Source organism: Aphis gossypii, chromosome X (genome assembly GCF_020184175.1).
Source record: "Aphis gossypii isolate Hap1 chromosome X, ASM2018417v2, whole genome shotgun sequence".
Lineage (NCBI taxonomy): Eukaryota > Metazoa > Arthropoda > Insecta > Hemiptera > Aphididae > Aphis > Aphis gossypii.
Window position 1 is genome coordinate 17135161 of NC_065533.1, and position 16572 is coordinate 17151732.

At 26.7% G+C, this 16572-nt stretch overlaps 1 protein-coding gene across 2 annotated transcripts in view; it reads right to left on the reverse strand.

The window, feature by feature from the left end:
- The window catches only part of LOC114131992 (regulator of G-protein signaling 12-like), a 32027-nt gene extending 15511 nt beyond the window's left edge, over positions 1-16516 (reverse strand). Inside the window, exon 1 of one of the 2 annotated variants that reach the window (XM_050206399.1) lies at positions 15648-16516. The gene's annotated coding sequence lies outside the window, so the exon portion shown is untranslated. Of the gene's footprint in view, positions 1-1531; positions 1837-15647 lie in introns of those variants that run through there. The other variant, XM_050206400.1, reaches the window with a different exon arrangement.
- Between the last annotated feature and the right edge of the window lie 56 nt (positions 16517-16572).

The window sequence follows — 16572 nt, forward strand, 5'->3', positions numbered from 1 at the left end:
GTATAGCTAAAAAACAAAATTAAATTTATATTATTATACATTAGTTTTTATGTTAAGTTTCATATTTTAAGTTGTAATTCAATAGTCGTTGTTCTTTACTTAACATAATAAATGAAAACTATTATTGGAAAGCTACAATAATTTTTTTTAATAACTTGATTAAAAAATAACGACAGTTGGAACACATTTTTATTTTATGAAATGTTCTATATTTTGAAGTTAGGTTAAGCTATTTAAAAAGACTCTATTTTTAACAATTTCTTGGAGTTATTTCGACAACAACATAGTTTCAATTTGAAATTAATTTACAACACTACGTTAAAATATCTTAAAATAGTATAGTACTGTATTTGTCTGAATAATGTACCAATTTCAAGTGTAATTTTAATTATATTTAATTATAGTAAATTAAACACTTATTAAATTCCAAGTCGTTATTAAACTATGTTTTGACTGTATTTGGATCTAAAACAATTAACTACCTATTAATTTATTAAATATAACTGTACAAGACAGTGGTTCCTATCATTTTTTTTGTTCAGATATACCCAAACATAAAAAAAAAAAATAATGATTCGTGTTTCCCACAAACAAATACAACTACATTTTTTATTAGTACCATTGATGTTGTCAGAATACTTAATACTTATCAGGTTTGTGAATACACTCATAAATACTTTTAAGATTTAGGAAAAATTTTTTATATAATTTGAAAAAAAACCTATGTGTACAGCTATTATTTAAAAATTAGTAAATTAGTAATTCGTTGACAATTATGTAAAATAAAATATTTTCACTACCATTCAATTTGTATTAATTTTTTTTTCTATTTTTTGCGATCCCGTTGTTGAATACAAAGTATAGTACTATAGTCACTATAATGATCTTCAACCTTTTTGAACTTGTAACCCACTTTTTAGGCCTACTTTTTTCGCGACCCCCGTAAGCTTTGTAATTATTTTTTTACCTTTTATAAATTTATAAATTTAATTTTTATTTTAAAAAGAAGACTTATCGCGATCCAATTTTAAAGCTTACGCGACCCACCGTTTGAAGACACTATAGTATAGTGTATACAATATTATTATTTACTTCACGGTCCCGCGCTTGTTAAGTGCTTGCGACTCCCGAAAAAAGCAGCGCCTTATAGTTTTGGAACTGCTGGTTTAAGATGTAACAATAATAATACGAGTATATAGGTACACGATAAAAATTAAATAATAAAAAATATTAAAATTTAAGTTTTCATAATATGTTAACATTAAAAAAAAAAATTAATTCAGAATTTATATAATATAAAAAATTGTATATATTTAAATAATTTGTAATTTTTTTTTATTTTGAAATCTACTAGTATGATTTTATTTTATTTTTAAAATTACTATAATTATTAAACTCATAATGTACACAACTTTAACTATAAAATTAACAATAACTTACTCACTATAGCGACAATGCAATATATTATAATATAGTATCCGTCACGGAAAACTGGCGAATAATTATTAAATAATGAATGGGTTATACCTACCGATATTATTTGTTTCTAGGTCATCGGGTATCAGTAAACAGCGTTGAAGATGCGTTTCGTCTTGATTTTGTTCTCCAAATGGAAAATTTTAATGGACAATAAGATTATTTATGTTGACAATATCGTAATTAAAAAAAAAGCACTAAAACGAGCAATATAATACGTGCCTAAGTGTATTTGTATGTAATGTAAATTTTACGCGAATACTACGCAGTTATAACTAAGTATGAATCAAACACCAGATGGTAGTGTTACGCAGTGAACGTGATCAATGAATGGTAGCGACCCGAACACTGCCAACGACTATATAATAATGATTTTATGACTGTGTCAACTTATTTCCATAACAGGTGATAACGAATAACACCCACTATTGATCGGATGCTTCGAGTGTACCAACGCGCAGTGCCGGTACGGAGGAAAGAAGGGAACGACAGAAGGGACGAAAGACAAACTTACCCCTCCAAAAACTTTCAACGAATTCAATCAGAACAACACCATCCGATATTTATGAAAGTCCGTGAGAGACCGTAAAAATAATGCGGGATAATTATTTCTGTGACGTACGCAATAGACCACAATTGAATTATTATAAAGTCACCATACGTTATCATACAGACTATATATACACTACTATATATATACTAATAATACATCAAAATATTAAATAATTTATTACTTTTAGGTTTTCGACTTTTAAGTATTTAGTATTAATTATTCACATTGTTCACAACACAATACACATTAATTTGGCTTATACTAAAGTAAAATAAACGAAATATGAAATTATAAGACAGGTAATAACTAATAGCTATTATAGTTATAACATCCAAAACCACCACCTAACTATGCCACTAGCATAATTTAAGTTGTTTGAGTTAGTTAATATTTACGACGTTTATACGCAGTAGTAAATACACATTAATTCGATGCTCATTGAGTTAGTCTGAGAGTTGAGTGCATATAAATGCATTTTTAATTCGCATTAAACTAATGCGCATTTATTTATTTTTTAATTCGATTCGTCAAATCAAATTTACTCTTACTCCGGGATTAAGAAATGCATTTAAACGCTTTAATGCGAATTAATATTTTAGCAGAAAATTTAAAATATCAAATTATAAAATAATATAGGTGGTAAGGTACCGATCAATTATTTTGATCATGGAATTCAAAGTATAAAGCATGGAATAAAAAAGATTCGCATTCAATTTTATTCAACATCATATACTTAATATTTTAGGTGCAAATAAACCCGCTTCATAATGCGCATTAACTACTGCATATAACCATAGTAATTAGGATCTACTTACTTTAATTAATTTTATTTCTTAATAATTAACATAATGATTAAGATACTATCTATACCAGTGGTTCTTAAACTTTTTCGAATGACGGAACATTTAAAATTTTATGAGGTTTTCGCGGAACACAGCCGTAGTTCAGTAATTATATTAATTTTTTAATTGTTTAATATATTAAACAATAAATATATAGCATAAAACAGTTTGCAAATATGTTAGTAAAACGTCTAACTTTTATCATTGTGTTTTGTTTTAAAAGTCAAAATTTTAAGAGAATGAAACTAGAAATACTAAATAAAAATTTTTTCACTGATTTTAAAATTATATCAGAACACTTATATTAAGTCCGCGAAACACCGGTTAAGAACCACTAATCTATACTCTGCTCAAAATATGAAACGTGGTCGACTACTGCGCAAGGGTGTGGTCACTATATACAGTCGGCTAACAGATGATTGACTCAGTAAGGAAAGACAAACGAGTGTTGTCTGACCGCCGCTAACTACAGTTCTTACTTTGAACAGAGTATATATGCTAGACCCACTCCCCCCTCCCCACAAAACTGGTAAAAGGACACCTATAACTAATGAAATGAAAAGCTCAAACCTAACCTTTGGACATTTTGTTAGGTTACCAGAGTTTCTATGATTTGAATACGAACACGTGAGTCATGGAGTCGATATACGAAATCGGACATTTTGACGTGGCCGTTTTGGCGTGGTCGTTTTGGCGTGGCCGTTTTGGCATGAAGCCATTTTGATGTGAAGCCGTTTTGGCGCAAATATCTCAGGTTATTATATTAATTAATTTATCATTATAAGTATATTTTTATTTTTATTTTTTAATAGTATTTATTGTATACGTATTGTTGGAATTTAATGATAAATTTATATTACAATGCTGTAATTGTGCGCTATGGATTTTTAACTAAATTTAAAATTAACCAGTTGACCAGCCAAAATGTATACTATCAATGAGATCGATTATCTACGTTTTGAATAATTTGTACATGTCGTTTCTTGTCTGCCGTGCGATAAGTTTATTATTTTTTGTTCTTTAATATTCCTAACTAGATACAGCATAAATATTTCACACAAATAGTGAGTTTGTACATACATTTAAATCTTTTATACAAGTAGTGAATTGTATTGAATTATTTAATTAATTAATATTTATTTATAATTTCGAAATTAATTGAATTCACGAAAGAACGAGATGTTTAGTGAACAACGATTATATGTATTTATTTGATGCATTAAGTAGTGATGGAAAACTTCGTTTTTGGCGTTGCCGGAATAAAAATGAATGCAAAACTCGAGTACGCATAACAGTAGACATATTGAAATAATAAAATCAATAAATGAAAATACTCATGATTCTGAGGCACCAAAAATCGAAGGAATTATAGGAGTTAACCTAGCAGTTAACCGTATAAAACGACATGCAGCTGAAACCACGGAATCCACATCAAATGTCATAAATGAATGTCTGGCCGGATTATCAAAAGCAGCTAAAGTAGGTATAATTATAATATAGTACCTAATATATATATTATAAACAGTGGTGTATTGGGGGGGGGGGGGGGTATAAGGAGTATACGGCGTATACTGTCTAAAAAAAGGAGATACGCGGGTATGCGGCCGTATAGCCCGGTATACCTATTAGAATTTTCGGGGATGAAAATAAAATGTTCTGTATATTTGTAATTTTCACTTCTCAGATAGTGTATTATTTTACTATATTTTAGTTAATAATATTATAAATTATAATATTATTAGCTGATTATCAAAACACATTTTGAGAACCAATTACCAATATTAGATAGTAGACACCGATATAAATCGTTATTATGTCTATTTTTGACTATTTTTGACTTGTAAATGTATAATATTAATAATTATTATTTATTATGTATAATTATGTATACATGTATAATACATGTATAATAATTGTGTGTGGCTATGTGGATAAAATATTCTACGTACTTCAATTCTGAATCGTTTGTATATTTTGTAACATGTTTGTAACAATGTTTATTAAAATTATTTAGAAAAACTATCGTCTATATAATTATTAGAAACAGCAATCACCAATCAGTTACCAATAAGGCTTGGGCTGTACACGGCGTTTTCCGTCGAATTGAAAATGTGTTGGTTTATATCGGAGTAGCTATACATGATGGACGTTATACGCCGCGTTTTAATCCGCGGCGGAAAACGCCGCTCGGCTTGCGTTTGGCGAACTAACGCCGAAGTAATAAAAACTCGGCGTGTTACGTTCGTCGTGTATAGCTACTCCGATATAAACCAACGCATTTTCAATTCGACGGAAATGCCATGTATAGCCTCAGCCTAAGTTTACTGGCAGTCAGTAACACTGTTTTAATTTACTATACCAACTAATTGTTTTTAGTTCTTCGTTGGTCAAAGTGATAAAACTGTACGAGAGCTACAACTGAGTATGAGCACTATTCACGAATCTTGTGAAATTTATATTTTAAATTAAAATAGACAAATTTGTCATAAGTAAATCAAACATTCAATTAGTTTGCCTACTTTGTAGTTTCTATAGTTAATTTTGTGATATGTGAGTAACAAAATACAATTCTCAATATTTGGGATAAAATGCCTACTCAATATTTTTAGTGCATATTTTGACTATTTTGGTTTTAAAGACCATAATATATTTAATTTAAAAAGTATATTTAAAATAAAAAGGCATTTTGTGGTTTAATGTGTTTATGTTTTTCATTGAGTTAGTTGTTGAAAAATACTTATATATTAATTGTAATCTGATGATTAAATAATTTAGTTGTTATTTTATTCGAGCGAAGCGAGAAAAATTTTTTTTGATTTAATTTTAGTTATAATATCATTGACTTAGAACTTAGAAGATATAGAAAGCGTATACCCATGAATATTTTTAGCAATACACCACTGATTATAATTATCAATATTAATATTTATTATATTATTATCGAATACGGTAGCTCAGGTTGTAATTTAAATTAAATTAAATAAGTCGTAATTATTAATATTATTTTTACTTTATTTCGTTTTATTTCGCCTATTACCGAAAACCGCGGGTCGGACCTTTCTTATCTCACATAACATTTTATACACATAACAGTGGCGGTTTTGAGGGTGGAGCAAGTGAGGCAGTGCCTCACTTAAAATGTAGTAGTAAAAAATACTCTAAAACTATAATTCTTAGCTCACCGATAGCACACATTTCGCTAACAATTTTAACGTATTTATAGTTTTATTTGAAAAAAATTCTTCTTTACGAAGTTTAATAATATGAATTATCATTTATTTAACTTTTGTATAATATTATTCCGCGTTTATTACCAAAAATAGTGATAAACCGATAAGAAATGTGAGAAATAATTATTACGTAAACAAACCCTCATATTTTAGCCGGCGGCAATATTTCGATGACGTCAGAGAGGCACCGTTTAACGTCGCTTCTGAATTGTTACTTGTGTACATTAATTACACACACACACGCGCGCGTAAGTACGCGAATGCATGCGACTATTAAATAAGTAAAATTGCGCAAGCGCAATGATCATCGTGAGGCTCATTTTTCATAGTCTCTGAGTACTAAAAATATATGATAGGTACCTATTATGGTCAGCCCGCAGCCGTAATGGCAGATTCATCAACAACACATATAGATATAGATAATCATAAACCATTACTATTGTCACAGAGCCTAATGAAACCGATTTGAATATTAGTTTAATTTTTGTTATGAAGGGAAGGGGAGTAATGCAGAAGTCGCCTCACTAAAAAAATACATCCAAAACCGCCACTGACACATAATCTTTATATTTCCTAATTATGTAGGTAAAAAGTACAAACTATCTTATGTACGCAACAATTATCTAGCAAAATATTTTACAATTCGCTATTTAAAGATACATCCCATATGACACATTAATACACATAATGACATAATGACACATAATGACACATCCCATAAGGAAATTAATTGTGATAGTTCAAGATTTATTGGTTATTTATTAGTACTATTTATAATTAACATCATAATATTATTATAGATTAAATTATTGTCCTTATTAATTATTAGGTATGTTATAATTTTTTTATGGAGCAATTCAATCTAATTACGCATTAAAAAAACAAGTACTAAGAAAACGAAAGAATATATAAGCCGTACTTGAAGCACCGAAGAATCTTATAACTTTAGAAATACCTGAAGTGTAAAAAATGTTATTCACCTTCTGAAGGGCATGAAGAACAATTTTTATTAGCTGATAGTGGATGTGGGGCAGAAAGAATTTTAATTTTTGGAAGACGTTGATATTTGTATATTCTACGAAACTTTAAGACATGGTTAGGAGATAGGACTTTTAAAATTTCACCCTCACTTTTTACTCAAGTGTATGTCATACTTGCCAAATATTTAAATGGTGTACACCCTATTTTATATACATTACTGCCTAATAAATATACAAAAACGTATGAAAAACTTTTTCAAATGTTAATAAATCTATGTCCTGGGTTAAATCCTACATCAATTGCATTAGACTTTGAATTAGCTGTTATAAATGCAGTGAAAAAACATTTCCTAAATATTATTATTTATGGTTGTTTCTTTCATCTCACAAAAATTTTCAAAAAAAAAAAAAATTGGCGAATTACATCTTATATCAAAATATAATAACGATGCAGATTTTTCTATTCGTGTTAAAATGATAATTGCAATTGCATTTGTATAATTATATCGGAAGATTAAATCAAAATGGATGTGGACGGAGACCTTTAGATTTCCACTATCAATTTGGAATTTATACAAGCAAGTACTAAATGGTATACACAAAAAAAATAATCATGCTGAGGCTGCCAACCGTAGAATAAATGTTGAAATGGGAATGGTTCATCCTACATTATGGTCATTTATAACGTGCTTAAAAAAGATTCAAGCTGGAAGAGATACATATTTATTTCAATTTGAATCAGGAAAGAGTCCCCCCAAAAAGCTTAAAAAATATATTGACACAGACAAACGTCTATTAAAAATAGTTCAAGAAGCAGATACACGAGACATTTTAACATATTTAAGAAGTGTGGTACATAATATTTCTTTAAAATAATAATGTATTTTTAAGAAGTTTTTTAACAAGATTATCAGTTATCAATTGTCAATTGTATTTTTAAATTTTTTTAAATTGAATAAATAATTATAAATTATTTTATTTTATTTATTTTAATTTTATACTATATATAACCTGAGACATTTACGCCAAAACGGCTTCACGTCAAAATGGCTTCATGCCAAAACGTCCACACCAAAATGTCCTAGATCCTTTTACACCTATGGATCAACACAATATGTAATCTTACAAATCCAGTAAACTTAACATACCGTAAGACATACTCCTTTCATTTTGAGCCTGAATGTTAAAACATTTAAAAATTCAATACGAAGAGAAGGTTACTTCACTCAGACGCTGTACCAAAGATTTTTGAAAAAAAATATCTCCAATCAGAATTTTTGGAAGGTATTACACATTTTTGTTCCTCTAATTATTGATGTTAAGTGCGATAAATTAAGTTCTTATCCCAATCCCATGGATATAGTCAATAATATTCACGGCAATTAGTATAATATAGTAATAACTCTCTAATTTATTGTTATTTTAATTATATACTTTTTTAAATGTATGTACGATTATATGGTTTCATGTGAGCAATAAATATAAAGTATCATTTTATAATTTCATTAGTTCATTGCATGAACATTAGAGTAAGGACACCGATCATAACCGACCATACCGAAAAAACTTGGTCCAGAATTTGTAGCTTCCACCAGAGCGCGCTACAGAGCAGTAGTCATACTGTTGTAACATGAGAAGCATAGGAAATTACGTGATATTTTGTTATTTTATCTTAAACTATTCAATTTGTAAATAAATATTATAAAATATAGTTTAAAGAGCAGATTTGTTTTAATAAAAACAATACAAATTTACATAAAAAGGTTTTTAATATATTAATTATTTGAAATAATAATAGTGTATCTATAGGACTAGGTACTAAAATTTATTTGTTCATAATATATTATGATTTTATTATAATATAATGTATTATTTAATTTAAGGTTTTTCTTATTTTTATATAACTTGGTTACAAATTTACAATGATTTATAATGTTATAATAGTTGATCATTTATAATTACTAGAGAAGAAAATTAAGTTCAAACAATCAAACAATAGCATGAAAAAAATAATACTATCATAACTACATTTATTTTTCAAAACCAAAAGCTGTTTTTATAGGTTTATTAGGAAAATTTAGGTTCATATTCTAATTCTTTTACTTTACACATTTTAACACAAGTTTAAATATAAATGACCAAGTTATATAAAAATAAGAAAAATCTTAAATAAAATAATACACTATATAATAGGAACAAATAAATTTTAGTACCTAGTCCTAGATACACTATTATTATTTCAAATAATTAATATATATTAAAGACCTTTTTATGTAAATTTGTATTGTTTTTATTAAAACAAATCTGCTCTTTAAATTATATTTTATAATATTTATTCACAAGTTGAATAGTTTAGGATAAAATAACAAAATATCATGTTATTTCCTCTTTCTAATGTTACAACAGTATGACTAGTGCTCTGCAGCGCGCTCTGGCGAATGCTACATATCAAGGCCCACTTTTATTTGTATAGATCGGTGTCCTTACTCTAATGTTCATGGTTCATTACTACAAATACTCGTCACGGAATAAGAACGCACCTCGTCATGCAGGTGGCGGACCGGTTCCCCACCGCATCCTGTCATAGTTAGCCGACCATATGTATATACCTACATTAGCCACGACCTGCGCGCGGTGAACCTGTTTTGGTCCATCACCCGGTACGTTCTTATTGCTAGGCGAGTATAGAGTATTTTGAGCCAACTTGTTACAAGTCCACTGAAGAGAGGCAGATACTTTACAAAAACGTCGAACCTACAATTTTAGAAAAAGGCCTTATTACAAAAAAAAATTGCCTACAAGAATTGTTAAAGGTATTATTCTTGCAAAATTTATGTCATATCAGCTTGCTGTTGCACTATACAAGATATTTTTCTGTTTTAGGAAAATCTGTTACAAAACTCACTAAAAAGTCATATTGTATGCTACTGTTGGAACTTGTTCAGATTTAAACTACATTGGGGAACAAAATAAAATTATTTACAACTGATAGATGAATCATTTTAAACAATCAAATTGTATATAATCTAATAAATACTAAAAAAAATAATTAATAATTTTATAACACTGCTATAAGCAATCAATATCATATAATACAAGACATAATATGCTTCAATTTAATTATCGAGAAAAAAGTTATTTGTTTAAGTTAAAATCATTCTTTTTCTTTTTTAAATGCAAATGTTTTTTCTTGTTTTAGATTCTGAACAGAGTGATGAATGTATTGATTTTACAATGATGTGTGTGTGTTTTTTTTTTTTGTGTCTGTCGACAAATTTGGAGCAGTAAAAATGCTTCGATTTTCGACTTAAGTCCCTTTTTGAAAAGGAAATTGAAACTAGTTGGTACTTTGAGGGGTCAAAAGTTAAAAATTTTCAATATTTTTTAAATGAATAGGGAAAACCCCTAAAAAAATGAGGGAAAACGGGATTTTTTACACAAAACCAGGTTTCGTCAAAATCGAATATTTTTTTTGCTATAACTCAAAAACTAATCGATGTAAATACTTGAAATTTTCGCCAAATGTTTATATTAGCGTTCTCCATACACAGTTAGACTTTTTTTGAACTATTTACCTATAGACAATTGAAATTTTCAATTTTTCTAAGTATTTTTTTTTAAATAACGATAAAAATTTTTTGGCTGACCAGAAAATCTTGAAAATTTAATACAAGGTTTCTTATAAGTTGTTCCTAAAGTAATAAAAAAAAATCCGAAATCGTTAGTCACAATTTTTTTTTATAAGTGCCTAAAGTTCGAATTTATACGAAATATGTTAAAATTGCGAAAATTTGCAAGTAATTTTGTGGTTGGAAAATCGTAAAATTTTTTTCTTTTATAACTAAGTTTTGAAAATTTAGTACAAGGTTCTCCATAAATTTTTCTTCAAATATCTGTAAAAAAAAACTCTACCGGATTCAGACAAAAAATTTTTATGAATGTTTGAAATATAAATTTTTACAAAACCGCGTTAAATAACGGTTTAGCCTCAAACGATTTTTGATATTTGTTGTTATTCAAATAGTATAAATCGTAAATACTTAAAAATTTTACCAATTATTTAGATTGTCATTTTCTTTACGTGATTTGATTTTCAAAATATTTTGAGTTTTTTTGAGCTATTTATAGACAACTGAAATTTTCAATTTTTCTGAAAACATTTTTTTGAAGCGTTGATAAAATTTTTTTGGCCCTATCAAAATACTTGAAAATTGTATACAAAGTTCCTCGTATGTTATTCTTATAGTAATTAAAAAATTATAAGAATACATAGGCACAATTTTTATTAGCATTTAAAGTTCAAATTTTGACAAAAACTCGTCAAAATCATGAATATTTGCAAATTATTTTGTAGTTCAAAATTCATAAAATTATTTATATTTATATCTAACGTTAAATATTCTAGACTGACAAATCATCTCCGTTCAGAATCGTTTTTCGTATACAATGATACCTATCATTGCATTCAAATTTAACCTACCCTAGTCCGAGGTCCACCCCACCCCCTAATGTACAACAGAGCGGTACCCACTTGCCGACATTTTTTTTTTTTTGTATATAATATTATGAGGAAAAGTATGAATTTATAATTATTAAATATGAAAACAAACAATAAATTGTTTTTACTGTTTATTTTATATAATATTTGTACTAAATGAATTTATATATATATAATATATATATATATTATATATTATATATTATATAATTTTTGTTTTAGGTCTTCAATAAAAAAGATAATACAAAATGTTGAAAATCTCCACTTGTTACCTAATCATATTTTAATAAAATTGAAATATTGGTTTTTACATTTTAATGGAGACATAAATTATACTCCCAAAATTGCAATATTTCTAAGTATGAATCACTAGGTCTGTTTGTATATATTTTAAACTTTATTTCTGTAAATGGTTTGATGTATACCTGTGTCCTGTCTTAAATTATTTGAGGTATAGTTGTGTTTATTAAATCAACTCAATGTAGAATTTAGTGACACTGTTGATAGTAAAGCAGAACAAACTATACTACAATTACATGTGAGTATGGGTTTAAAATGGATTAACAATGTTGTATTTTTGAATAATTTAGATGTGGTATTTGCATACTATGCAAGTTTTAATGTATAGTATTTTTTGCTGATAAGATACAACGATAGTTGAAAAGAATTAAAATAAAATGATTATTTTTATAGTATTGACAATTTGTTAATGAATCACAATACCTTGTATATATATTTTTAACAATTTTCATTAGAGTTAAAAAATCCTTCTACTTTAATATGATTGTTAAAATTGTAGGTTTGGATAATGTTATAATTAATTGTATAGTCAAATAAAGATTTAAATATTTAATAAATTTATGTTTTTAACATATTATACTTATATTAGTGTATGTATTGAAAAACAAATTATTGTTATTAATACCTTCAATTTATACACATTCTAATTAGTAAAATTAATAAAAACCATTTTACCTACAATATCAAAATGATCTGTTTCGATGAGCCATCATCTTTTGTTGAAAAGTAAAGATATTATAAACTATAGTGTAGTGAAACCTCTGTTTACATATCTACTTTTTAATAACAGATCATAATACAAAACTTTAAGTAAAATTAACACAATTAACTAAAAATATTGTTTAGAATAACATAAATCTTTAGTAATTAATATTATAAACATAGCAAAATATTCATTATTAGGTAACTGTAAACGATAATGTTTGGTTTATAACATTAATATAAATTTAACATCTCTTACTGTAACATATTTTATATAATAAAATATTACTAAAATATTAACTATTAATAACTTAGAAATTAGAAGTCAATATCGAAGAATGATATGAAAAAGTTATAGTGATATGAATAGCTTAAAATGTGTTTCATTATGATAAGTAAATAATATTATTATATAATATGGAGATGAAAAATTGCAATTCCTTATGAAATTTAACTATAGATTTATACTATTCAGAACCCTAACCTAGTAACCTAACCTAAGTGATATTAGCTTAAAATATTCCTTTAATAATTTATTTCTATGCATTATTAAAAAATTAAATTTATGATAAAAGGAACAAATAAGATTGTGGATTTAATTCTAGTGTTATTTTATTATCAAAATTTGGAATATCTATTACAATAATTCCAGTGTCTTAATTTTTTTTTTTCATTTTAAAGATGTGTAGGACCAATGTCATAAAAATCATATAAAAATGAAATGTAAATAGATACAAATAGCTACTAATTAATTGTTTAGTTTATTCTTAAACTCTTCTTAAACACTCAACTTAATAAACATTTAAATAAAATTTCTCTAAAGCACCTATAAAAATTCAGGTAATAGCTTTATATTTTATAGTATATAATTTACTATAGCATTTTAGTTTATTATTAATGTAACCTTTATATTTTGTTGAACTACATAGTTACAGATCTATTCATAATTTAACATATATAAATGATTGTAAATAGTGAACTAAGTTTCTTTAAAGAATATTTATTTCACTTCAAAATTTAAGATCTGATAAGAAATAATGAACATTGTAGTCTTATGTTTAATGCTACTCCATAAAACATAAATATTATGCGATGAAAAACTACAGAAATTTATAAGAAACTGATTATATGTAGAATGAAACTAGCCGTTGGAGTTATTGAAAGTCTAACTACTGAAATGTTAGTTTATATGCTGATTAGTATTAGCGATACCTACATAGAAACTACTTGTTGATTACATTCTTTAAAATAAAATTACATCAATAACCCTAACTGAACTTATAAAACCAGCATTATATCATGCTTATAATGCAGTGTTGAATATAATGGAGGTTATACCAATTCTTTTTCATAAAAGATAGGTAGGTATTTTATTATGAATTAGCTTAAAACCATGATGACATTAAGTATTGATTTGAGCACCCTAATAGTAAAACTAAAATATTTTTTCTTACATTTCTGTCATATGTTTAGCTAGTAAGTAACTAATTAACAATAATTATGTATTACAATCAGAAAAAAAGCTTCGGTAGAACCATAAAAAACAATTATTTAATGTTATAAAATAAAAAATCTTTAAACTTGGTAATGAATTAAGTATGAATCACATTACTTAGTTAAATAAGAAAATAGAGGTAAAATATACAAAGCAAACCCTTTTACGCACTCATCTACAACTGATTCTTTGTAATACCTACCTACAATACATATTAATATTACAATAGGGGATATTAATTTACAATAGACCAAACTATTAGTTTTCTTAACTTCAAAAGCATTCAAGCCCAATATTTTTTAATAGCATGATAAACTCAAAGAAATTATTATACGATTAATAGTAAAAATATAAAATTGAAGATAAAAATAGTTAAAATATTTCAAGACCATACTCAGCATAAGTACCTACTATAAATTTCAGTGATTTTGGTTTCATGCAATGTACTGTTTTCTCTCAAATTAAAAATAAAAGATTTCAATAAATATAAATGTAATGGATCACATGTACCTACTGCCTTATAATTTTACAAAAGTTTAATTATTTATTTTTTTTTTTTAACATTACTTTTGGTATTTTATAATTTTTTGATCACCTATATATGACATATTTCACAAAGCATTGATGTGCAATTATGTGTAGAAATTTACTAATAAGTAATCAGCAAGTTCAGCATGGCAAGACCATCTGGTATAACGAAGAACATCACAAACATAATGTTTTTCAAATAATTACAATATTATCATATTGTACAAAAATACATGAGTTACAAAGTACTGTTTTAATCATTTGAGATGAGTGAGCAATCATTGATCTATCAATTATTAATAGAATAATTAAGTTTATTTATAAATTTGAATAATATTAGATATTTATTCTATAAAATATAAAATATTAAAATATAATCATCTGAAATACAAGACATATCTTGTCAAAATATATTTTACACTTTTACAGTTCTACTAAAATTACATAAAGGTAATTTAAAATATCTTGTAACATTAATCAATTATCAGGGGTCTTAATAAAATTATAGACAAATGACTTTAGTTGAGTTTAGTAATTAGTTTATATAATAAATAAAATAATTTAATTTTTAATTTTTTAAGTTATTTTATCTATTATGCCAATTAGTATAAGATAACATTTTTTTTTTCTTTGTAAGCCTCTATTTCAAGTAAGCCCGGGAGACATACCTTTCATCTGAACCTGTCGACTTACCCTAATCATCAAAACAATACAATAATTGATCAAATTTGTCACTAGGAATATTTTTTCATCATTATCTATATTTTCTATTCCTATCTAGAAATATTCTCATATTCTAACAAATCTAAAATGACTTTGTCGTGTAGGTTCATAGGTATCATTTTTAAAATTTTGAATTAATTACATATAAGGTATGGTATCAGTAAAATATAACAGTAAAGTATACAGCAGATATTGACTATAAGTATCCTAATTAATTGATTATTTTATACATAATTATTCAAAATAATATATTGTATTGTATTCCAAAAGAATATAGATGTATAAGAACCAAACGTATCATAAGACAAATAAACACTTACTCGATAGGTTCAATCGTTCCAGTGTTCGTGAATAATCGTAATATCCTCACATTTGTGACCCAACATTCAAAAACAATCATATCATACAAAATATTGGAAATATAATAGTGTAGGTACCATGATATTATTAAATTTAACAACTTAATATTATTTTAAAAATAAATACAACTTGCTGTTAATTGTTATTATTAAATTCGGTTTTATAAATCAACGAGCAAAACAAAACATGAAAAACGATTTTTATTTCATTTGTTCTTATTCATATAGGTACCTACCATATATTATATGTTTAAAAATTGGACATGCTGAGAAAAAGTGTAAAATTGTACGTAAATTGTTGTCAGTGGTTATGATACAACTTTGTATAATTAAATCAAGAATAAAATAACATCAACTACTTACAACGTTCAAACGCTTCTAAAGCAATGATAATTGATAACGGCGGAATCATAACAAAAAAACCACAGCGGCCACACGCGCCGCCACACGGTCACAACGTAAACAACGAAGCTACTAAATGCCGCCGAGTCTGGACAAGCGATATAAAGACGAACGTACTAGTGTCGCCCAAGGTAATGCTAACAGTTTGTTTATCTTTATGTATTTAATTTATAAACCTAAGTACTTAAGAAGTTGGAAAATTCTATTTTATGGAATTTAAATTTATTATTTTCATCATCGTGTAACTGTGAGTTCCGCCGTGATCACTTTGGTACAGGTCATTTTGATTCTATCGACTGGTTGATTCTATAAAACATTTACGACATTATGTAAACTACATATTATACGATTTGGTTTGAAATTTTCATTTTTGATTCTAATAAAAGGTTGATTCTATCAACCAGTGATCACATTAATCGGAACTCACTGTATTTGTACTTATTACCTAGGCATTTATTAAATTTTTATTACAGTGAGTTCTGCT